Below are 26590 nucleotides of genomic sequence, written 5' to 3' on the forward strand. Positions count from 1 at the left end.
ACAATGGCAGAGAGTCCAGCATCCGATTGTCAAGATATTGTTGATTTTGTATTATGACTTTTAATTTGAGGGGATATATAGTAGATGTGAAATGGAGACTAACATATCCAGATGTGAGGATACAATGTAGTATCCATTTCTACTTCCAAAGATGGACTTACAATGAAACTGTTTACTATATCTTGACAATAATTCGTGTATTTATTTGAAAGGCACATATAGAGAGAGCAATTAATCTCGTTTAGATCATTCCTCAAATGACACAAGACTGTGTGGCAACTGGGAGCTGAGAACTCAATGCAGTCATCTTACATGGGTGGCAGAAATTCAACTACTTGAGCCATAACCACTGGAACAGCAAACTGAACCCAGATACTCTGATGTAAGATGTGTGTCCTAACTAACACCTTATCTGCTAGGCCTACATTCAATAAAATATTGTTTTCTTTTCCTTTTTTTCCCTCCAGTGGCAGTTTAAATGGAATGTTAAAAAAAATCAGTTGCCTGGAAGAAAGCCTCAGTCTATAGCCATACTTTCTGAGTTTTTAAAAAGAAGTAGACCTTTATTTACAAGAGCTGGCAGGATTTTATTGGCATGTGAGTTAGTGTTTTTCTGGACTGTTGCAGTATAATTCAATTTTCCTTGGACTGGGAAAATATATGTGTTTCTAGCAAGCCAGTAGTGTTCATTAAGAAAGTATTTCACTGTGGTCAAAGGAAATTATATTCAATGAACAATGGAGAAAGTGTAAAGTTCTAGCTGAACCTGCTTGCATGAAGCTAAATACATGAGTAATACTTCCAGATGAATTTGGCAATGAATAGAAACTATCCCCAAGAATCTAAAATATTTTCAAACTTAAGTGAGACCAATAAAAATGAGTTAATTTCTCTGGCCTGAAAAACCAGCTTCCAGTTCACTTTTACCTATTTCAATATTCCTATAGAAATTGTTTTACGAGAATATGCCAACTAAATGCTATCACCAAATTCCCCTCTAACTTCCTAAATAGACAGATATTTTTTCACTTTTTCCTTAAAAATTCTCCCCTACATGGCTGGCATCACAATCGCACTTTGACATGTTATCTGCTATTAGTCACCATCCTCTGGAAAATGATGCTTCTATCCAATAATTCTGCATGAAATCTGGCCAGATATTCCTTCCAGGGTGACTGATCACATTTCTGTCTTGCAGCCCCCCATATCTGTGCCCCTCACTCAGAACCTGGTGATATTTTTGCCTATACTTGTTTTTTTATGTGTATTGTCCTTCCAAACAAAAATGTGAATTCCTCTGAGGTCAGAAACATATCTTCAGCTTCCCTGGGACCTCCACAATGCTCAGCACATATCTTTGCAACTGGTGTGTCTTCAATAAAGATTCATCGATGGAAGTTGAATAGACTAATTGCCTGGGTGTCTTCCAAAGCACTTTTGTATAGTTTAAGCTACCACAGGCTTGCTGAGCAGCCCACAGACCCACCTTTCCTTTTGCTAACACTAAGAACCACTATGACCCCAACTATATTTACAAAGACTCTGCAGAGTGTTCTGGCATTTGCAGATTCCCATCATTATGTAACAGATACCCAGGACTGGGTCTGTGCTCATTTTTCACCCATTTATACGTGTGTCTCTTAGTAGTTGAGGAAGACAAGGAAGATATTATACATTCTTTGCTGGTCTTTATTTTCTTTGGTTTGGCTTCCTTTTGGTACAAGCCAGTAGCAGCACCAAATAGTGGATACTTGTATTTCCAGTACATTAAAATGCCATTAAATCTTAAATAAAAAATAAAGAAATCATCCCTAATGTGAAATAGTATTGCATCTTCTCATGATTATTGGAGCACATGCCTGGTAAGCAATGTGGAAACCAGTGTGGTAAACAAGGGGATGGTTTCATGCTGCCTACATGCTCTTAACAGTGCAATCACAAGAGGACTTCATAGTGTCCACCATTTACAATAGCGTGAGCCTATTTGCAAAATAGTCATGTCTTTTGCTTGGTCCCATTCAAAACAATTGATTACATAACTGCTTGAGCAGACTTATTACAAAGTCCTGCCAACCAAGGAAATCATGGATGAAAAAAAAATCTCTGGGAAAAGTGCTTATTTTATAAAATCAAAATTTGCTTTCTGTTCAGCACCTCAGACTTTCAAACACATAAACTTGCTTGAGTCCATGTGACAAAAGTATTTCAAAGGCACAGTAAAGCAGAGCTGTCCTGCAGGACACTGTCGAGTCTTGAGACAGACAAATAAGTTCCCTAATGTCATCAATCAAGTTTAGTACTCCTATTTTGTTTTGCTTTTTTTTTTTTTTTTTTACTAAACACTGAGAAAGTGCTTGAAATAATGAGAAACGATGCTGAAAAACAATAGAGAACTGCTGGCTTTTTTCCCCCCCGCTCCAGTACCACTTCCAAATGATAGCTATAATTCAGTAAAAGATCATAGAGGCTGGCATTTATGCTGAATATCACTTCTTACCAGCCTTTTATTTACTAAATTCCTCCTAAATGAATATCTAGCTGAGAGGAGTAAATTGCATGTGAGCACTCGTATCAATAGCAAGCTAAAATATATTGGCATGATATCAAATAAATAGAGTAGATAAATATATTAGTCTGGCACAGGATCTCATGTGGTGAGTCATTTTATAGGTTTAAAGCAAAGAAACAGAAGACAGACTACAAGTAAATGTACTTTACTTAATATTATTGCCTCACACGAGAAGACTAAAGCTTACTAATCAAACAAGAATTTCAAGGAAGGATTTGGGCCACTCCTCTGAGTTTTGAACTCAGAATGGAGATCTGTTTTAACAGGTGCAATATTTTCATAACTGAATAAAGACTTGAAAACTGAAAAAAAGCTGGATCAAAGAGAATGAGTTGTTATCTATCAAGCAAGAAGCAGAATGTTTATTGATGAATAAATTTAAATTCATTATTGAAAACTGAAATAGCACAGCATTTGTTAAAATTAACCTACAACTTTATATATGAGGAAAACTTTGTGCTGGGAGAGGAAACTGTCAATTTCTTAACTATATTTTAACTTTCTTACAAAATATTACTTTAAAATCCACAATAAAAATATAACTTTTTTCGTAAAGAAAGACAAAATGAAAACATTTTGTCTTCAACTAAGGATTTTAAGCCTTTTTCTTGGCTGAATTTCATTAATGCCTCATTTTGCAAAATCAATCATGTTGTTCCACTATTGTATTAAAATGTACTTTAATAGCAAATGCTTGAAATCAGAAGTGACATCTTTGCTAAGATGCATTACTAATAAAGTAACACGCATTTTCATCCTGTGTGAAACAGCTGGACCATGACGAGATCACATTAGCACTAATTAAAATGATATTTTTTGTGCAGTTTTTGCTAACCTAGCTTCATTGGACTCAAAAGGATTTTTGAAATCCATAATAAAAGCTATTATGTAATCTTACCATGATTCTCTTGAATCAGGCTACTGTCTAATTTCTCCATAACGATATTTTCTTAAAACTCTCACTCAATAAAATCAATATTAAGTTTTTACTTGTATAGCTCTTTTTTCAATATATGATCCTCATTTAATTTTTAAAAAATTAAAGCTTTAATTTATTTTGCTTGATGAACAGAAAAATATAATATTAAAGGCAACATTTTGTAATGTTTCTCTTTTTCCTCACTTTACTGGGTCCCTGTTGTTCCCAACGTATAATTTGCAAAACATATTGCTTCAATACTTACAATGAGAGAGGCGGCCCAGCTGCGGGAGAGAGAGGACAACAGACTCCAATATTACCATAATAATCTGCCTGGAGTCCCATGAGTCCTCTGGTATATACAATTCTCTGTACTGCAGGCCCCAGCTGGAGAACATTCTCTTGACATGTATGCCAACCTTTGCCTGCAGGCAAAATAAAAAAAAGGCAGAGAAGTAATCATGAAAATAAAAAATCTTGTCAACAGCGTTAGGATGCAGTTCCCATGTTTTTGCTCACGTAGGCAGGCATTGTGCTGACAAAAAGATATGAGACTTGAAACGACTGCAGTTGGTATGTATTTAGATCTGAAAAAAAATGTAAGATGTTAATTCTGTAAAATTTAGGGAAGAGAGAAAGAGACCTGTGGGCAGTGATAGTTCAGTTATTACTGTCATACATGTGACAACTTTATTTACCAATGCATATTTGGGAGATTTCTTTGTTATAGGGATTAAATCAAAAGGAGCAACATTATAGGATGGAGGTTAATCATGGGTGAAACTTTCAAACAAATAAGATGTATAGTCCTTGTCAAATAAATAGAAGAGGAACTTGAATAGTTGCTGCTAAACACATTTGTAAAATAGTCTTATAAAACCAGCAAAATATCTTCTGTCAAGAGCTCGATCTAACGAAGCTTTATGTGCCTTTAAACCATAAGATATTGACGGCATTTCTTGCAAAGAACACGTGTGCTTTGAAACTGAAAAATCTATTTTTTTCAGTTTATTTTTAAACAGCCAATGAAATTTAGTAGGCTTAAATTATTCACAATCAATCTTTAAAATATGATATACTTGTTACAGTGCTTAAGAGTTCCAAAACTCCATTTGTTAAAATCAGAGATTTCTCAGAAAATAGATAAATTCATAACATGTGCAATCACATACACTAAGAACTTAAAATGTATAGCCTCCACTGAATCAATATTCTAAACAGGTAAGAAAAAGTGCCATTATTCATGTTATTAACTTACTTGTTCCAATTCATTTTCCAGACACTAGACAGACTGGAAGAGGGTAGTATAGTGTCATATTATTCTCTAGCAGTGCCAGGAAATATTCAATTTCACTCTTTACAAATCTGGTGATAATAAACCTCTTTGCAGATTAAAGAACAGATTTACACAATTTAGAGTTCATAGCACAAAGGTGATTACTTATTTGTCACTGATTACTCACCAAGAGTATTTATAAATATATAAACACAGCTTGTGATTACATATTGATGTGACTGGTTAAGGTCAGTCCCTCCCAACAAGTGCAAACTGCATGAAGGCAGGAACATTGTACCTGATTTTGTCTATTGATTTAGGAAATTTTACCATCTTACAGTGACTACACAGCACACATCAGGTATTTGTTAGAAGAATAAATACAGACATTTAACCATTCATTCACTCAATAAATATTTATTGATGTCCTGAGGACAACATCAATGAGTAAAATTTGCTGCTGGGGCTAAAGTTGCTGCCTGCCACACCAGCATTCCATAAGGGTGCTAATTCAAATTCTGGCTGTTCCACTCCTTCCAGTTCAGCTCCCTATTCATGCACATAGGAAAGCAGGGGAAGATGGTCCTAGAGTTGGGCCCCTGCCACCCACCTGAGAGACAGGGATGGAATCCCAGACTCCTGGCTTCAGCCTGACCCAGCCCCTGCCTTTGTGACCATTTGGGAGGTGAACAGCTAGATGGAAGACTCTTCTGTAACTCTGCCTTTCAAACAAGTTTTGTTTTTTATCTTTAAATAATAAATCTTTAAAAACAAACGTCTTCACAATACAGGAGAAAAAAGATAAGAAATAAGGAAATAATCACAAAATATATTATATGAGATGATAAATACCAAAACAGACAGTTTAACTGGGAAAGATGACAGAGTATTTTATTGATGGAAGAGTGCAATTTTAGAAAGAATGGGCAGGGGAGGTGTCCCTGCTATGAGAATGAGAAATGAACTAGTCTTTCTTTGGGTAAAAACTGAATAGACTTTCAGAGAAAATCCAATAAAAAGGCAAAGCAAAGGCTCTAAATGCTTACCTTTTCATTATTTATGTAAATAGCTATATGCCCCCATGAAATTATAGGCTCCTCTAAAACAGAGAGAGCAACCCTTTTTGGATATTTTCTCTAGCACTTGGCACAGCATCTTATTTGTGTCCATGGTAGATGCCTCTACTTATCAAGCTGAATTGATTTGGATTCATATTAAAATAAGGACAAAAGCAGGAAGGTCTCTGTCCCTGGGTAACAGTAAAATATCTAAGGCTGAAGGAGAAGCACACAGCATATTGTACCTAACCTGAAAGTGGTTGATGAGCTCGGTAATACACTATTCTACAGTGCTTGGCTGATACTCCCAGGCCCCTACTCAGTTCCCCAGCCCAGAACTGACCACCTTGGATCAAAAAAGTTTACATAAAGAACTCTGCATATAAACCATGCTAAGTAGCCCTTGCCTTACTAATGGGAGGTCAGAATCATTTGTGAAAGAAAGGACACATACTTGCTCTTAAAAGTTTTGGAAAGAAATTCATACCCTTGGTATGAACTTCTTTGGTTGGTGGAGCTGGACGCCCATGAATAGTAAATTTGTAAGTTCCTTAGACAGATGCTGCCTAGAGAAGTCAAGTACTGCCATGCTATAAAGCATTAGCAAAAGGAACATTACACATTCTACAGGAGTGGGGAAATGCTTCACTAAAAGACAGGATAAAATAATCAAATAATAGTATGAGACAGTTTCTTCTGTTGTTGCAAATGGAAAGATTCCCGTTTTTAAGCATGAATATATAGTGCATATTACATATCATTATATAGGCAGTATTTTATCATATCGATACATAAATATTAAAGATAAGTAGACTTTACAAGTAAATATTAGGGGCCAGGGTTGTGGCACAGCATATTAAATCACAGTTTGAGATGCCAGCAATCTATATGGTAGTGCCAGCTGGAATCCCAGCTACTCCTTTCTGATCAGCCTTCCTAGAAGACCTAGGAAAGTAGCAGAAAATGGCCCAAATACCTGGGCTCCTGCCATGCTGTGGAAATCAGCAAGCGGGTCACATACAAATGAAATCATGTGATATTGTGTTTCTGCGCTTGGCTTATTTAAAAATTCAACATAATGAAATGTGATGTCCTCCTGTTAACACATTGCACAAGATGAATCCTATTTCATCCTCCCTCTCACACTCCATCAATGTTTTAGCTATATACAAGAACTTTCCTCAAATCATTTGCCTCTGCACCTTTGCTGATAGTCTACTATTAACCAAAAATATCCTACTAAGGATTCATCTTACGTCTTACTTCATCTTACAACATTCAAGGACTCAACTTAGAGGCAGGTATTTGGTATTCTGAGACCACTCGTACACTTGTATTTAACATCAGAATTCATCTTTTGAGTCCCAGCTTCTCTACTTCCAGTTCAGGTTCCTGCTAAGACATACTAGAGCAGGCAATAGGGGATGGCTCAAGTATTTGATCCCTATTCCACAAGTGACAAGACATAGCAGATCCCATTATACTTTTTATCTGCTTACTGATTAAGCTAGTTTGGCTGTATTAAGTGATTACTATGGACAGTCTTTTCTAACTTAAGTAATCATAAGTTTATCCGCAAATGCACTATTGTGTGACCACATGTGTCCTTTGCCAGAGTGTTCCTGGTTACTTCATTTAACCTGCACTAATCCTGTACTCACAGGGCTAAGAATTTCTATTTCTGTTTCTTAGGAAGCAGTCGAACCCAGGGATGGTTAACAAAAAGAGTATAATAAGAAAACATTTATGCACAAGCTAGTTGAGCCTGATTTCGTCTTGGGAGTATCTACACTTAATGACACTGAATATATTCAAAAGTTGTCACTTTCTAATTTTTAATACATGGTAATAAGATAAAATCTTACCATTTGTAGCTTTCTTCCATTTTCTCAAAATAGTGAATGTGTGGGAGTTTCTGTCGTGTTTTGCTATTATTTTGTGAGAAGAGACTACTTCCTAACATTTTCTTTCTGATCACTATATTCTCTTAAGAAATCTATGGAAAGTTACTATTATTACATGTTATGAAAAAAAGATTTTTAAAAAGTTCATTAAAAACAAAACTCTTAGGATTTATTTCTAAATATTTCTGGATGCAAAAGATCACCAGTAGGATTGGCTAAATGAATATAATCATTTGCATAAGGAAATCTATGATCTGAACTTTCTTTGAAATTTTAGCATCCAATTACTTTCCAAATATCTCAAGTCCATAGTGTTGGCAGCTCATGGACTCCACCCAGAGATTTAGGAAGAATAGCAATTAAAAGCAATAAATAAAAGGAGAAAAATTAAAAGGGAAGATTTCCATAAAAGGGTCACAGTTTTCTCCTCATATATTTAAAAAACATATACTTCCCACAATGCTGTTTGTATTCTTTTGCTTACATGAGTTGAATAATGGTTCTCTTTACATTTTTGTTTAAATATTTATTGTATCTATATAAATCACAGTCACATTTTATTATCGAAAGAAAGATGGTAAAGAATATGTGTTGAGGGACATTGTTGTGTCAAAGTGGGCAGGATTTCCACCTGTAGTGCAGGCATCCCATACAAGTGCTGGTTCCAGTCCAGTTGCTCCATTTTTGATCAAGCTCACTGCTTGCAGCCTGGGAAAGCAGCAGAGTGGCTCAGGTCCTTGGGCCCCTGCATCCATGTGGCCCCTGCTTCTTGGTTTCAAATCGTCTCAGCCTTGGTATTGCAGGAATTTCAGGAGTGACTCAGTGGATAAAGGTTCATTCTCTCTCTCTTTCTCTTTCTGCAATTCAGTCTTTCAAATAAAAATAAGTATTGCTTTAAAAAGAATATGTGTTGAATTGAAGTAAATAGGCCCATATTATAATGTGTTGAGAAATAAGACTGACCTACATTAGGCTAACTCAAGCATATGGGACTTTCACTACCAGCAGCTAAATATTTCACATTACAGGATCTGGTTTGGTGGCTTGGTAAACTAATACTCCCTCTGCAGTGCTGGCATCCCATATGGGCACCCAGTTTAAGTCCAGGCTGCTACACTTGCAATCCAGCACCTACTTATGGTCTGGGAAAGAAGGGGAGCATGTCCCAAGGCACTCATGTTGGAAACCAGCAAGAAGCTCCTGAATCCAAGCTTGGGAACAGATCAGATCAGCTCTGGCAGTTGAGGACATTTGGAGACTGAACCAGCTGATGGAAGACTCTCTCTCTCTCTCTCCAATTCTTTCAAGTAAAATCATTTTTAAAAAAAAATTTACATTATGTCTGAATAAAAATTTCAAAGCATAACATGTAATCTTCCTATGTCTTCTGCATTTTCTCTGTTCTACCAAAAACAAAATAAAATTTTTTTAAAGAAAGGTATGAAATGAAGAAAGTTGTAACAGAAAAACCAAATGAAAAAGCTAATAAAGTTGAACACTTATCAATCTACACTGCTCTTGGGGTTATTTGCAATTCAACAGAATAAAGTCGTTTTCCCCTTTGTCAGCCTCCTTTCTGAGGACGTGTGTGGTATCTGCATTATAACACTAATGTATAAATAAACTCTAGCAGCTCTGGCAGCCAAACTCAGCACCAGCTCTCAGTTTCCCTATGGGCAACAAGCTCTCTGCAGGCTTCATGGCTGCACAGCTTCGGAAGTTTGCAGAGTTCCCACGGGTGAGCAGCTGCAAAGGGAAACGTGAGCTGGAGAAGATTCAATCTCTCTGCAGCCAGGAAAAAATACAAATGAAAGAGCTCATAGCCATGTTTGCATATGCAGACGCCCCTTTTCTGCCCAGATTTCTCAGAAAATTTGTGTTATTTGGCAAATTCTTCAAAAAAGACATTAAAGTGTATATTATTTCCTTTTAAAAATATTTATTTATATGAAAGGCATAGCAACAAATGGGGTTGGGGAAGACACAGAGAGAGACAGAGAATCTTCCTCCTATTGATTCACTCCCCAAATGGCCATGACAGCCAGATCTGAGTGAGGGCAAAGCCAGGATCTAGGGAATTCATCCTGCTCTTCCATATGGATGTCAGGAGTCCACGTGCTTGAGCCATCTTCTACTGCCTTCCCAAGCTCATGAGTGGGAAGCTGGATCAGAATCAAAGTATCCAGAAGTCAAACTGGTACTCCAATATGCAAAACTGCTGTCCAAAGTGTTGGCTTAACCAACTATACCACAATGCCAGCTTTGAAGTGTGTATATTATTATACTGCAAGAATAGCATAGCTTGATTCAGGCAGAATATTGAGGGGAAAGTGTTAGTACTTGTATAAAGATATCTCTGAATCCAATCATTCAATTGGCACTTACTCATTAGTTTTACAAGTAGTCCTAAATGTCATCCATTTGGGAATGTGCTGAGAATGCAGTTGTGGGCAAGACAGTGAAATCTTTTAGTCTTATAGGAGTGGGAAATATCTGGCCAATGGGCCATATAAGGCTCTTGAAATCATCTGGTCTGCCCCTGCCAAGGCAACTGCAGGTTGCCTTTAGCAAAAAAAATCAATAAATCAATAAATCTTTAGCAAACTAATTTTAAGTTGATTGCTCCATATGGCATATAAAAGATGTTATAAATATCTAAGTGACCCTTTGCAAGAAAGTACTTATCCTGGGAGAAACTGGCTATATATATAGATAGATAGATAGATAGATAGATAGATAGATACACACATATTATATATATACACACATATATATACACACACGTCTGTGTGTATGTATGTGTATGCATGTGTGTATATGTATATGTGTGTATGTAGTCATATATGTGATATATATTCTCAGATATATATTATATATAATTATATATGTATTATATATAATTATATTATATATACATAAGAAGCCAGTATCATGGCTCCACCAAGAAATCCTCCACCTGCAAGTGCCAGCATCCCAAATAGGCATTGACTCATGTCCTAGATGCTACACTTCCTATCCAGCTCTCTGCTTGTGCCCTGAAAAAGCAACAGAGGATGGTCCAAGTCCTTGGGACACTGCAGCCATGTGGGAGACTCAGAGAAAACTCCTGGCTCCTGGATTCAGATTAACTCAGCTCCAACTATTGCAGCCATTTGTGGAGTAAACTAGTGGATGGAAATTCTTTCCCTGTTTCTCATTCTCCCGCATCTATCTTTCCAATAAGAATAAATAAATCATATACATATATATACACACATATACATATACATATATATACACACTGTGTGATATGTATGGTATATATATCATGTGTGATATATCATAACAATAACGTATGAACAGACATTACCAAATAAGCCCCTCCCAAAGGAAAAAAAGTACAAAAGAAAATAAGAGGGAGTCACACAATCCTATCCAGAGAGAGGATGGAAAACAAAGCATCAAATGAAACAAAACAGATTCTCACTTGATGTTTTCAAAACCTAAGTGAGATAGAGAGGTGAAAGTAGTATTGTAAGAAAACCTTCCACTTCCACAAACTAAATATCGCAGCAAACTTCCTGCTGTACTTGAATGTATGTTCTCTGAAAAGCAAACCGGTGACACGGCAACAGTATGTAAATTAGCCAAGAGAAATGGAGTACAAAGGCTATATTTGAAATTCTATATGTGGAGCTGGTCTCCCAGTGACCTTACTGTAGAAAAGCAAACATTTCTGCCCCAGAGAAGGAGCAATACACAAACCAAAATAATCCATGCTGCTCCATGGATTTGTTTTTGATCTGGAAGAAAGTCCTCTGAGGGAGATGCCATAGCAAATGCTGTATCAGAAAGCCCAAGTGCTATCTGAATGGAAACATCAAACTGTTACAATGTTGTCTAAAGACAATCAACCCTTCCCATCCTAGATTATACAAAACAATGACTACAAAATGCTTTTATTATATAATAAAATATAATAAAATTATTATGATTGTTTTAAAATAATATAAAATATATTATATAAAATATAAAAATAATAAAATATAATAATGCTGTTATTATATAATTGGAAATTCCTTGTGAATATATGACAGGAGACAATTTCATCTACTTCATTCATTGACTTTTTCAGGATCCCAATCCTGCCTATTATTATATTTTACATTTTATATTATCTCTACATATTTAATCATGTTCTAAATTAGTTCTAGGAGTTCAAGTGAAGGAAATCAGAGCTTTCTTTCTTTGCAATAAGGGCTGTCACACATCTTACCACCCTAGACAATGCAGGAAGGAAGCAAATCAGGATAGAAAGGTGACAGACTTTGTAGTTAGATATGGGCTTAAAGCTTAGTCCTACTACTTACTGTGGGATGCTGAGCACAGTACTTCATTTCTCTTAACTATACACTATATTGAGGCAAACAATAGCTTCCTAATTAAGTAGTTGCAAGAATCAAATGAAATACTACTCATCTGTGAATATACCAGGCACAGAGACTGAGGTAAAGCACACACTCCTTATTGTGACAATTTTCTTGATAATATTCTTCCAGAATTTCTTTTTAAATTACTTATTTCTTTTACTTGAAAAAGAAAGATATTTTCCACTTGAAGCTACCTTCCCCCAAAATGCCTACAACAGTCTGGGCTCAGCTAAGCCAAAGGCAGGGGCCAGGAACTCAGTGACAGTCTCCTACATGAGCCCCAGGGACTCCAACACCTGACATCAACTGTTGTCCCCAAGTGTGTACACTCACAAAAAAAAAAGAAAAGAAAAGAAAAAAAAGAAAACCTGAAATTGGAAGTGAAGTTGGGACTCAAATCCAGGTACTGTGATATGGGATGCGGGGGTCCTAATGGTATCTTAACTCCTAAGTCAAATGCTCACCCCTGGAACTGGTTCTTACTCTTGGTTGATTAACCTCTTCTTCCTCATTTTTAAGGCTGCTTTTGCTTGCCACATGATTATCATTGGATGATTGGGTTTCAGGATCTAGATTTTTTTTTTTGCAAAATGTAAAACTGAGTAAACCTTTTGACATTATGTCAAATTCATTTTAAAAGGTCTAAACTCTTTGTAAATAAGAATAGACGGTGATCATCTAAGAGAGTAAACTTAAATTTGGATTTTGCTGGACGAAAGCAGAACTAAAAATAAAATGTCTGAAATTTCCAGGGAGGTGGGGAGTCCACAAAATGACTAGATGACTGAGCAATTAACCCATCAGTTAATGCTTACAGATGGTCTCTTCCATGAAGGACTGGGTGGGATACTGAATTGCACGACTTCTATCGGGTTCCTTGGGGAAGGAGCAAACTAAATGAGATAAAACTCTGATTTTGGCAGCATAACAATGCACTGTGGTTCTGGTTAATCCTCTAATTCCCTAACAGGACAAGAGAAAAAAATTCAGATAATATGACTGATATTTACCTAGACAATTGAGAAAAATATCCCTACATGCAAGTTTTTAAGTTAGGAAACCAGATTTGGCAGTCAAGAGAACTGAAAGCCTATAGACCTCCATAAACCAACCAGGCTACCATAATTCCTCCGTCAATAAAGCTTGTGCAAAAGTCAAATGACAATGAGATTCATCATGTCGGAGTCACAGTTCCACTGTCATTCGGAATGCAAGTGTATGTTTTACTTGCCATTTTAGCCAGTAGCTATTAATTTTTACTGAATTTGGCTATTTCCAGAAGTAAAAACTGCCTGAAAAGGAAGAAGCTGAGGCTCCACTAAAGATGGGTGAATATCATGCAGTTATATACTGAAAAATTTTCTTGAAAGAAGTTAGAAAGACATGAACAATCTACTGGGATGATTCCTTTAAGAGTGCCACTCTTGATAATGTGAGTTCTGGTTTATTTCCTTCAAGAACAAAAATAATACTGTCCTATGAACTGAGCTTTTGAGGTTCTCCTACATGTGCTCCCCACACCTGCAGATAAGGAAACAAATTTTTATCCTGTGATAAATGATTCCCTTTCTACCCTGCTCCAGGCTCACTCTGCTTCAGGCATCCTTGGCATCCTGTAGTTTCCTGTGGCTATGGAGCCAAGTCAGCTTTCTAAGGAAACAGCAGCCAGCAGAGGAGCAGAGGTGGACACCTGCATAAGCTTACCTGTCTGGCGGAATGACTATTTATTGTCAGCCGAATTGAGAGTGAATAACAGCATACTTCAGTGGTGGTGCAATATTCTTCATCTAATACTTAGTAAGTTGAGATAATTAGACCAAGTTTTTTTTAACATTTTATTATTATTATTATTATTATTATTATTATTATTATTATTATTATCATTTTAGGATACAGTTCCATAGGCTCCTGGCATTTCCCTTATCCTCTCCCCAATTCCCTCCCCCCATCTAGTTCCTCTATATCATTACTAACATATAGTTCTTCATACACAATCATATGTCCATCATTGCAGGCATGGACAATGGCAGAGTCCAGCATCCTATTTTCAAGATATAGTAAACAGTTTCATTGTAAGTCCATCTTTGTCTGGAAGTAGAAATGCATACTACATTGTATCCTCACATCTGGATGTTAGTCTCCATTTCACATCTACTGTATATCCCCTCAAATGAAAAGTCATAATAAAAAATCAACAATAGAAAGAAAAATAAAAATTTACAATGCCATGAAGTTAAATGACATGTTACTAGATATGACAGTCTCCATTACACAGCTACTATACATCCCCTTAAATGAAAAACCACAAAACAAAATCAACATCAGGGATAAAAATGAAATTAACAACACCATGAAGTTAAATAACATGCTACTAACATGACTAACATGTAGCTGAAGAAATGAAAATCAAGAACCTTCAAAAAAAGTATTCAAGAATTGAAAGACACTATTAAGAGGCCAAATATAAGAGTTATGCGAGTGTCAGAAGGTGCAGAAAGAGAAACTGGTTTTACACATATATTTAATGAAATAATAAAGGAAAATTTCCCTAATGTAGAGAAAGAATTGGGAAACAAGATCCAGGAGGAGCACAGAACTCCCAACAGGCTTGATCAAAAGCGATCTTCACCAAGACACATGATCTTCAAGCTCTCTTCAATTGAACATAAGGAAAAGATCCTTAAATGTGCACGTGAAAAAAAATCAATTGACATACAAAGGAATGCCAATTAAACTCACAGGAGACCTCTCACAGGAAACTCTACAGGCAAGAAGAGAATGGAGTGACATATTCCAGAATCTAGAAGAAAAAAATTGTCGGCCTAGGATAACATATCCAGCAAAGCTTTCTTTTGTCTTTGAAAATGAAATAAAATTCTTCCACAGTAAAGAAAAGCTAAAAGAATTTGCCTCTTTCAAACCTGCCCTACAAATGATACTTCAAGATGTTCTCTTCACAGACAAGACGAATAGCACCAAACAAAACCAAAAGCAAATGTGAAGAACATCCCAGTAAAATGACAACAGAAGACTAAACCAATGACCAACTCATTCCTAAAATGACAGGAACAAATTACCACCCATACATATTAACCCTGAATGTAAATGGCTTAAGCTCAATCAAACATCATAGAGTAGTAGACTGGATTAAAAAACAAAACCCATATATTTATTGTCTAGAAGAGACACACTTCACCAACAAAAATCAGCCAAAACTATGTTGCATGGATTTTATTGTTTTCTGTTAGTTTCATCTCTTCAAAACACTTTCTTCTGATTAAATCATTCAATGGCTCATAGATCAAACAGTAGCATCATTTTCTGCAAGAAGGTTCTTGATTTTCAATTAGACCAAGTTTTATCAGTACTTGTTGCAATATAGCTACAAATATTTCTGAAGGAGCAGGGCATCCAACTGGAAGGAACTGTTTATTCAGCATTGGTGAATACACAGCCACAGGCCTCTGGAAACCAGATCAAAACCAGCAGTAGTAAAAGTGTAGCAACTAAAATAAGAGGCTAAGTAACAAAATAAAAGGCAACAGCAACAAAAAAAATGGGATATGAAGGAAAGACCCTTTGCATTCAGTTGTTCAGTTTACATAAACCACTACTGTAAAACAATGTGCTGATTTTTTTTATTTGATTTTATTATGGAATACAGTTTCATAGGCTCTGGGATTTCCCTTATTCCCCTCTGCCAATCCCTCCCACATTGATTTCCCCCATATTATTATAGTAGTATAGTCTGTCATAAACAGTCGTAAGTCTGTCATTCTACTATTCAAGTGCATCCTGACATTATGGGCATGGACAATGGTATAGAGTTCAGCATCCTATTACCAAGTTATATTCAACAGTTTTAATGTGAGTCCATCTTGGATTTCGAAGTTGGGATGCACACTGCATTGTATCTTCCCATCTGGATATGATAGTCTCTATTACACAGTTACTATACATAACCTCAAGTGAAAAGCCATAAAACAAAATCAACAGTAGGAAGAAAAACTGAAATTTACAACACCATGAAGTTAAATAACATACTACTGAATGACCAATGTGTTTCCGAAAAAATGAAAATCAAGGATCTTCTTGAAGAAAATGATACTACTGCTTGACCTATGACTCAGTGAAAAATAGGATATGAGAAGAAAAAACTGTTTCAAAGAAACGAAAAGTAGAAAAAAAACATCTAAATCCATGAGATATAGTTTCTGCTGATCTCTGTTGGTGAGATGTGTCTCCTGTAGGCAATAGGTGCATTTGCTTTTTGATCCAGTCCACTAATCTACAACGTTTGATTGATGAGCTTAAGACATTTCCATTCAGAGTTTATATGCATAGGTGATGATTTTAGCAATGTGCTGGTTTTTGTATGATTTAGTCTTCTGTTGTTATTTTACTGAGATATCCTTCATATTTGTCTTTGGTTTTGGTGGGTGCTATTCCTTTTCTCTGTCAAGAGAACATCTTCAAGCATCAGTTACAGAGCAGGTCTGGAAGAGGCATATTCTTTTAATTTTTTTTTCTGTGGAAGACTTTATTTCATTTTCAAAGACAAAGGAAAGCTTTGTTTGGTACATTATTCTGGATTGACAATTTTTCCCCTTTAAAATCTGTACTGTAACACTCCATTCTCTTCAGTCCTGTAGAGTTTCCTGTGATAGGTCAGTTGTGAGACTGAGTAGGATTGCTCTAAATGTTACTTGATTTTTTTCATGTGCATATTTCAGGGTCTTTTCCTTATGTTCGATAGAAGAGAGCTTGATTATCATGTGTCATGGCAATGATTGCTTTTGGTCAAACTTATTCAGTTCTGTGTCAAGCCTGTATGTTGTTTCCTAATTCATTCTTTATATTAGTAAAGTTTTCATTCAACATTTCATTGAATACATCTTTAAATCCAGCTTCTCTTTCTGTAACTTCTGGAACTCCCGTGACTCTTATACTTGGACTTTTAACAGTGTCTCTTAATTCTTGAATATTTTCTTTTTTGCTTGACCCAGCTCTGCTTCCAGCTTTTTGATTGTTTCACCATTGTGTCAAGAGCTATTTTCCAATTCTGAGATTCTTTCTTCTGCCTCATTCATTTATTATGGGGACTTTTCACTGAATTTTTTATTTTCTACATTGTGTTCTTCATTTTTAATAATTCTGCTTGATTTTCATGTTTATATATTCCTTAAATTCCTGTATGTGTTTCTCATTGTTCCTAGGAAGCTTCATAACAAGTGTCTTAAGTTCTTTATCACCAATTTCCTCAATGTATTCCTCAATTAACTCTGAGGCTGGCAAAGGCTTTTGCTCTTTGCAGGAGAGTCTTCAGCAATATTCATTGTGCCTTTGTCTCTTTTTGCTCTTGGTCATTGTACTTCTGGTTAGCAGATTCTTCTCCTCTGGGCAGATTTCTAAGCTGTGTCACACACAGGTCTACAGTTTGATTTTACTGATTGCATTTGCTACCCAGTTTTTCATTTGTAGTAACTTGTGCCATTCCCTCCAGCAAGTTTCAGACCTGGGCTTTAGTGTTAGGCTTTCCAACATGGTCTCTCCAGTACCAGCTCCTGGCTCACCACTCTCTACTTCCTGTGATCCCATATTGTAATTACACCATCGTCTGTACAATCTTTCTCTCACTTCATGCAGTTCCCAGGACTAGGGACATACCAGGTGTCCTAAATAGCTAGATTGTTGGCATTGCTGGTCTTGCTGGAACCTGCTGGGTGTTAAGTCTGAGGGCCACCCAGATCTATTTTGGATGGGATCTATAGCTTCCCAAGTCTGTTCTATTTTCCCTGTGGGACCAGTGCAATGCACTGAGCTCTAAGTGAGTTCACTCCCTTCTTAGCACATGCACAGCTCACTACTGTCCCTCCAGTGTCACAGCCTTTACCACACTGTACAAAAATGGTGCCTGTTGTGCTGCTAGTGGAGTTCCAGATCCCCAGGCTTCTAAGTCTGAGGGATTTCCAGATTTATTTTGGGTGAAACCTATAGGATATCATGTTAGTATTGTTCTCCCTGTGAGGCCAGTGCAATGCACTGAGCCAGAAATGAGTTTGCTTCTGGGTTAGTGCATGTGCACCTTGCTGTTGTCTTTCCAGTCCCACACGCAGCCTTTACCTCCCTACACAAAATGGAGCCTGATATGGCTCTAGTGGAGGTCTGGGCTGTGAAATCGACCCTGTTCTGCACTGCCTCTTTGGGTCTGCTGATCTGCTTCTGATCAGATAAAACAAGACAGCAAGACAGGCAGTTCTTTACTAGGTTCACCTCCTAAGCTTCCCATGAACTACCCCTCCCACCTGGCTGCCAACAGGATCACCACTTGTTGACTGCAGGTTTCCATGGCTACAGAGGTGGGCAGAGTTTGCATCAGAACCTATGCATCACTCAGACCTCTGGCTGGAGGAGAAGAAGCTGTGTAGATCCGGCTTGTCACCAGGGCAACAAGGGAGCACTGGTGGACCAAAGATGTGCTCAGGCTGGCGTTTCCTCTTCTAAAAGGGCCTGGGACCGAATTTGCTCCGGTTTTTGCATCAGGAGGTGTATAAAAGCCTCCTGCATGCTTCTTGCGCGTCTTTTCACCTGTAGCTTTTTCATCTGCACCTTTTAATCACCATGGCTCCGCGCTTTCTGTCTCTCCCTTGTGTGGAAAAAGGCCCAATAACAAACGTCCCCCAATAGAGGGCTCTTGTCAACAGTTGGCCGAGTCTTTTTTCTTTCCTTGGTGGTTGGTGAACCTTTCAATTGGTTCCCTAACAGGGAAGAGAGGTCTTTAAGCCACCACCTACCCGCAGGGTTGAGGCTTCCCCCCCTCCGACCTCCAACCACTGGCTCCAAGAGGCCTCTGCCTTCCACGGGACCAACAGATACCCTCAATATGATACATGAGAAGGTGGGGTCAATGGAATACCTGAGGGCTTACATGAGGTCAGAGGATGGAGGCTCCACAAGTGAGGATTCTGTTGTAAGAGTCCTGAGAGAGTTTTATTCCTCCACTACCTCCTTAAGGCTTGAGAATGTACTAAGAAGTCAATAGCCTATAACCTGGTGAATACCCCTCACCAAAATCCAGACATCCTGATTCAAACCCCCAGAACTGGGAAAAGTAAATTTTAAAGCATCATATCTGTGGTACTTTCATACAGCAGTCCTAATTAACATATGGCATGTAATGTAGTCAAGTAAGTATCATAAAGTAACGCAAAGGGAAAGAAATATTCAAATAATGTCACTGAAAAACTTAGCTATGTATTTAAAAAGAATTCTTTAGATTCCTCATTCCATAAACTGAAATACATGCTAATTTGCTTTCAAAAATCAATTATTTAAAAGAACACAATTTGGAAATACAAAAAAAGGAATATTTTATTTCTTAAAAAAATGATTTATTTCTTTTTATTGGAAAGGCAGATATACAGAGAAAGGGAGACATAAAGAGAAAGATTTTCCATCCACTGGTTTCCTCCCCAAGTGGCGGAAACTGCCAGAGCTGAGAGGATCCTAAGCCAGGAGCTATGATTCTCCGGGTCTCCCACGTGGGTGTGGGGTCCCAAGGCTCTGGGCCATCCTCAACTGCTTTCGCAGGCCACAAGCACGGAGCTGAATGGGAAGTGGAACAGCCAGAACATGAACCAGCACCCATATGGAATGTTGGCACATGCAAAATGAGTACCTCAGCCACCGGGCTACTGTGCTGGGCCCAAAGAATATCTTATGTCTCTCTGTGTGTGTGTGTGTGTTTTACATATGCTTTATTATATTTATATTTACCAGTTTATAGTATTCAAGCGAGATTTTACAAAACTTCATTGATTTTAGGATAATCAAAACAGACCTTTAACTCTAACAAGCCATATAATTAGCAATTGAGGAGTAGAACAGTCTTAGGTGGGTGCACAGAGAAATCTCCAATAACTTAGCCAGTGAGGAATAACTGAACTCTGCATCCTACCTAATGAGTTCTAGCAAAAGCCAAGTCGGGAGCCTGACCAGTAAGGTACAGGCTGAGCAATTATAGGCCTGCTGCCTTTTCCCTGTCTGTTCAAATCATTCTATATTAGTCTCTCTGTGTGTCTATCTGAACTACTTTTGGGGCTCCTGAGTGACCCTCAGATAAGACCTTACAAATTACGGTGTAGCTAAAATAACTAAATGACTCATCTCCTAGAACACAATAACCTATGGCAAAGGTTATGTTCTTATATCTAGACTTTTCTGAGGGATTCACCTGAAGAACTGTGGGTTTCCCTATGACTCTTTGAATATCTTATTTCTAAAGGAAACAGTGCTTGCTTATCTTGAAAGTAGAAACAAAGTAGAAAATGCCAATATATTTTAAATACCTTCATGCTTAAACTGTGTATTTACCAAAAATATTATAAAATTAATACAATGAGAATGCCAAAAAGGTACAGGGAATAAAAGGGCCCTTCTAGTAACAGGAAACATTTTCTTAGCCTACCTGGGAAACTGGCCAGAGCTAGAAAGCAAGTGTGACCACGAAAGAGACAAAAGAATTTTATTGACTAGATGAGAGAAAAGCAGACTGCAACCCCAAGGCCATGGAGAAACCCACATGGCCAGAGTTGTATGTGGCCAGTCTCGGGAATGAGACAGAAACAAACAGCTCCCAGCCCCAACACAGAACTTTGTTATGTCCTGCAACAGTCACACCAAACGGGAGAACTGGGACCCAGGAAGGAAGAATAAGCTCACCACACAGTACCGAATTTGAAAGCACCTTGCACAAAGATGCTGAAGGGTATTCCTTTCAACAGCTTTTTCTTAATCAAGAAGCTCCTCCCACCTGCTTTCTCAGGAGCTTTCTCCTTGCTTTTTCAACTTCTCTGCTCTTTTTAATAAAACTTTCTAAATATGTATATATATATACATATATATAACATATATTTCAGTTTATGGCATAACATTTTTAATTAAAAATTATATATTTATTTACAGAGAGAAGGAGAGACAGAGGGAATGATTTTCCAACAACTGGTTAACTTCTCACATGCCTGCAATGGACAGAAATGAGCTGATCCAGAGTCAGGAGCCAGGAGCTTCTTCTGGTTCTCCCAACCGGTGCAGGGTCCCAAGGCTTTGGGCCATCTTCCATTGCTTTCCCAGGCCACATGCAGGGAGCTGGATAAGAAGTGGAGCAATCAGCACACAGACCAGTACCCATATGGGATGCAGACAGGGGATTAGCCAGATGAGCTATTGCATTGGTCCCAATAATACTCTTTTTATAAGATTTTATTTACTTTTAATGGAAAGGCAGATTTTTACATAGAGGAGGTCTTCCATCAGCTTGCTCACTCCCAAAATGGCTGTAATGGCTCAAACTGGGATGTTACAAAACTGGGAGCCAGAAGCTTCTTCCTGGCCCCCCACATGGGCATAGAGGCCCCAAAGATTTGGGTCATCCTGTGCTACCTTCCCAGGCCATAAACAGAGAACTGTATCAGAAGTGGAGCAATCAGCACATGAACTAGCATGCATATGGGATGCTGGCACTTGCAAATAGAGGATTAGAATGCTACACCACTGTGCCAACTTTTTCAGTAAAACTCTTCTGATTAATAAAAGCCTCTTGGTTTGTTCATCTGCCTTATACATCATAGTAAATAGCATAAGCTTCCGACTTCATATCAGCTAAAACACTAGAAGACAGGATAACCAGAAAAATATGTAGTATGGTTTATAGCAAATGAATAGTCTGCGCAAAGAATTTATAGAATTTGAATAATAGATTTTCTAAAAGCCAAAAGATATAAGAAAGGAATACAAATAACCAGTTCATAGAAGATGGATCTCATGTGTCTGATAAACACAAATAACGCAATTTGACATAAGTAGTTATTTAAAATGCAAATTAAAATGAAAAAATATTTTCACATATCTGAAAAACAACAGATTTTTAAATGGTAATTGTCTTCATGACAAGGAGGAAAATATACTCTGTACTATCATATTTGTGAGCATATAAATTAGTATAACTTCCCTGGGAGGAAGTTGCCACTTTTAAGAACCCTATCCTCTGCTAAAGTAATAATAACTAATCCTAATGATTCAGCACAAAGAAATTATCGGAAATGTGGTCATAGATTCACATACAAAAATGTCCATTGCTATTCAATCATAACAAAAACTGTCCAGTATGCTTATGTTGATTGAGATTTACTGCCTGTTTGAAACAAACCCTGGAAGGTATATGAAGTGGATACCAAAAGTTAGAAGTCTATCCCACTTACAATTTCATACCAAAAATTAAAACATTTCTGAAATTGGAAAAACCATTCAATGATGAGGAAATGATTAAAGTACAGTATATGCAAAAAAGAGCATTAGACATTATTTGAAAATACACTACTAGATACTTTTCTTTAGGCAAAGAAAGTGATAATATAGTATTTGGTAAAAGGAAGTAGACCAAAATGAAGATACAGCATAATTTCAAAAATACATAGATATTCACAAAGAATAATGACTGCCTCAAAATTTTAATGGTATTTATCTTTGGTTGGCATGATTTTGAGACATAGGTTCAATGCCAATAAAATGATGAGAAATGATTATAAACTGTTTTTTGGTTGTTACAGTGCCTCCACATCATCAGCAGTCCTTCTCCATGTATCTCACTCCATCACATAGAAATCAAGGTGCATTTCTACTTTCATTAGCAAGAAAAAAGGAAGGTGGGTCATCATTAACACAATTCCTCAGTTTCAGTGTACAAATCCAAAATTCCACAAATCATACTCATTTGTATTCTGTTAGGTAACACTTGATTGTATAATCAAATCTAAGTACAAATGAGTGTGGAAAATAAGTTCAGTACTTGGGTGATTTTATGACTAACTGAAAGTTCCATTACTGCAGAAAAAGGAATAATACGATGCTAGGAAACAACTTCCATCACAGCCTGCCTGTTTGGCTGCCCAGATTCATTGGCACCTTTCTACACATATACAGAAAGTGTCCATCCATTTTCTAAGGAAGACAGCTCAAAAATTTCATCTAGTTACTAACTTTTTCCTAGTGTCCAAGAATTTTGAAGGTTCCCAGTCCTCTCCATCACACAGTGATACAGTTCCTCTTGGTCTGACATTCTACAAGCTAAAACAAGCAAAATGTTTCTTTCAGAACACAAAATGTAATCATGGGATAGGAACAGATTAATTGCATTAAAAATTCCCATTAATACAATTCATCCATTGCCAATAAACTACTTAGCTTACTACTTATACAACCTATATATTGGAAATGCAAAATGCTGATGGAAATCAAAGGAGACTTAAATAAATGAAGAGACCAACTGTGTTCATGTTTTGAGAGACTGAACATGTTAAAGTTGTCAAATGTCCCCAAACTGATCTATAGGCTTAATGCAATTCTCATCAAAATCCCAGCAAGGGGATTTTGTCTGTTTTTGTAGACATGGACAAGTTCATAATAAAATTTATATGAAAAGGCAGGGGTGCTAGAATAGCCAATTCATGTTTTAAAAGAATAAAATGGAAGTAATCACTCACCTTGATATTATAGCTTATAGCCACCAAAATCAAGACAGAGTGGTGTCGGAGGAGGGACAGACACATAGATTAATGGAGCAGAACAGAGAACTCAGAAATAGAGCCCCATAAATATGCCCAACTGAGTTTTAATAAAGATACAAAAGCAAATCAGTGGAGGAAGGAAAGACTTTTTGAATAATGGTTTTAGAAGAATTCATGTACCAAAGAAAGACAAAAAAGGGGGGGGGGAATCTAAATGTAACTAACACCTCATGCCTTATGCAAAAAGATAACTCAAAATGAATCACAGACTTAATTATAGAAGGTATAAGCATAAAACTTTAGAACAAACCACAGTATAAAATGTTTGGGATCTAAGGGTAGGCACCCTAACACTGTCAGGCCCTTAAAACTTAACAAACTAGATCTCATCAAAATTCAATAAAAGAAGATTAAAACAAGTGGAAAACTGGGTGAAAATATTTGCAAAAACAGATACTAAGAAGAACTAGGATCTAGAATACATTAAAAACCATCAAAACTCACACTAAAACAAACAAAAAAACCGAATTAAAAATGGACAAAGGACTTGAACAAGCATTTCATCAAATAGGATACACAGATGGCAAAAAGACACATGAAAAGAAGTTTGACATAACCGATTTTTTTATTTAGCCTTTTGGAGAAGTACATTTGAAAACTGGAGGGATTGGTTTGTGACTTGGGTAAAGGCACCACCTGTGATGCTGGCATCCAATATGGGCAACAGTACAAGTCCTGGCTTCTCCACATCTGATCCAGCTCCCCACTAAAGCAACAGCAGATGACCCAAGTCCAAGTGGGAGACCTGGAGAAAGTTCCTGCTTTCTGGCTTCAGCCTGGCCTAGAACTGGTAATTGTGGCCATCTGGGGAGTTAGTCAGCAGATGGAAAATCTGTCTGTCTCTCCCTTTTCTCTATGTAACTCTTCAAAATAAATAAAATTTAAAGAAAACAGGAATGCTATCTCATTATGCACCTACTGGGATGGCTAAAATTAAAAATAATAACACCAAATTTTCATGATGATACAGAGAAACTGGATTATTCACACACTGCAACTGGGAATGTAAAATTGTACAGCCACTCAGGGAAACAACTCACTAATGTCTTATCAAATTGAAATTTCAATGTTGTTACCATATGACCTAAAAACTCTGATCATATTAAGAAAAATCTATGCTTACACAAAAACCCATACATAACAGCTAAAAACTGGAATCAATATGGATGTCCTACAATTTGTGCATGGCAAAACAAATGGTGAAATACCCATGCCATGAAATAACTCAACAATAAAAAAAGAATAGATTATTGATACAGGCAATAACTTCGATGTATTTCCAAGTGAAAACAATTAAAGCAAAAAATGTTCACTTGAGTTATAAAATATCGCAAAAGATATGATCCAATTTGTGTAGCATTCTTGCTATGACAAGATCACAGAAATAAAGAGCAGATTCGTGGGTTCCAGGAGTTTGAAACAGGAAATCATTCAAATTCATGGAAGATTTATTCATCATAGCCAAAACTTGAAAATGTCTATTAAAACAGGAATGGATAAATAAATTGAGCAACATTTATATAATAGAATATTACTCTAACACTTAACAAAGCACAATTGATAATGACACAACACAAATGGACCTCAAGAATACTGTTAAGTGAGAGAAATCATGTAACTATTAATATGAGAATCAAGATATACTAAAATGCAGAGTGTTAAACTTGTAACAGTTACTAAAGGACTGTATTACTGTAATTGTATGGGAGAAAATGGTACAAGGGGAAGGAGGGAGGAGGGGGGATATCCCTATACTTACAAAACTGCATCATGGAAAACAATAAAAATAAAATAGTAACATAGGCACTATTTTTTAAAATTATTAAATGGGAAGAAAATCAGATTCTGTTTACGTAAAACCAAAATAGAAACAAAATTAACCTACACAGGAGTCCAGGGTTGGCGTTGGGGTGGAAGACCCACGTCAGAAAGGGGAATATGGGAGCTTTTTGGAATAATGGAAATGCTCTGCATCTTTTGGAAGTTAACAACTACATTGAACTGAGTACTAAAACGCTGTGCTGGTTGCAGAATATTAATTATAAAAACATTTTTAATAGTATCAGTGATTTTGACATTAATCTGGAATAAATTTAGATGACCCTCTATATAGTGCCATAAATTGCTTTATGATTCTAGCATTCCCAATGTCACTTTAACAAACTTCAGAAGTTAAACACATTTTGAATCGCTGGCTATCCAAGCTTCCAGTTATATTTGAATTATTCCCTGTTGATTTCAGTCCTTGATTTTGTTATTTATTCACTTAGTAAACACTTTGTGAATCCCTACAATGTTTCATTGTAAACATAGTTTAGCCTTCCCCAATATTTCAATATTGACTTGGAGAAGTTGCTGATGGGCAGTGTCCTGTCTTGACCCAGTCTTCCCCCTAAACTCAGGAAGGAAGATTGCAGGCATCAAAGGACATGTGGAGACCAGAAAGGCACGAGATGCCTTGTTTCATTTTGTTGTGATTAGCTTCTATCTAGACATGCACATGTTTCTGTAGCCAGTACAGTGGACTGCTCAGCTCTTTTAAACTGTTTAAAAACACAGTGTAGGGCTGGCAACTGTTCTAGCAACTAAGACATTCAGTTGGGATCCCTTTTTTTTCCACAAAAAAATGCCTAAGTTCAAGTCCCAGCTTGGCATCTGATTCCAGCTTCCTGCTACTGCTCACACTATAAGTAGTTGAGTCCCAGCCATCCCTGTGCAAGATCTGTACCGTATTTGGCCCCTGACTTTGGTCTTGTCCAGCTGCTGCTGCAGGCATGTGAGGAGTAAACTAGTAAATCAGAGTTCTCTAATTCAGAGCCACCATTGGAAGT

General features: G+C 37.0%; 1 long non-coding RNA gene across 1 annotated transcript in view; it reads right to left on the minus strand.

The window, feature by feature from the left end:
- LOC131481558 (uncharacterized) overlaps window positions 1–23336 on the minus strand; it is an 88780-nt gene extending 65444 nt beyond the window's left edge. The window contains exons 1-2 of the long non-coding RNA XR_009246385.1: window positions 23173–23336; window positions 3754–3913 (exon numbers count right to left, since the gene is read on the minus strand). This is a non-coding gene — a long non-coding RNA (uncharacterized LOC131481558). The remainder of the gene's footprint in view (window positions 1–3753; window positions 3914–23172) is intronic.
- Window positions 23337–26590: the final 3254 nt, after the last annotated feature.

This window comes from Ochotona princeps, chromosome 12, assembly GCF_030435755.1.
Source record: "Ochotona princeps isolate mOchPri1 chromosome 12, mOchPri1.hap1, whole genome shotgun sequence".
In the NCBI taxonomy this organism is placed as follows: Eukaryota; Metazoa; Chordata; class Mammalia; order Lagomorpha; family Ochotonidae; genus Ochotona; species Ochotona princeps.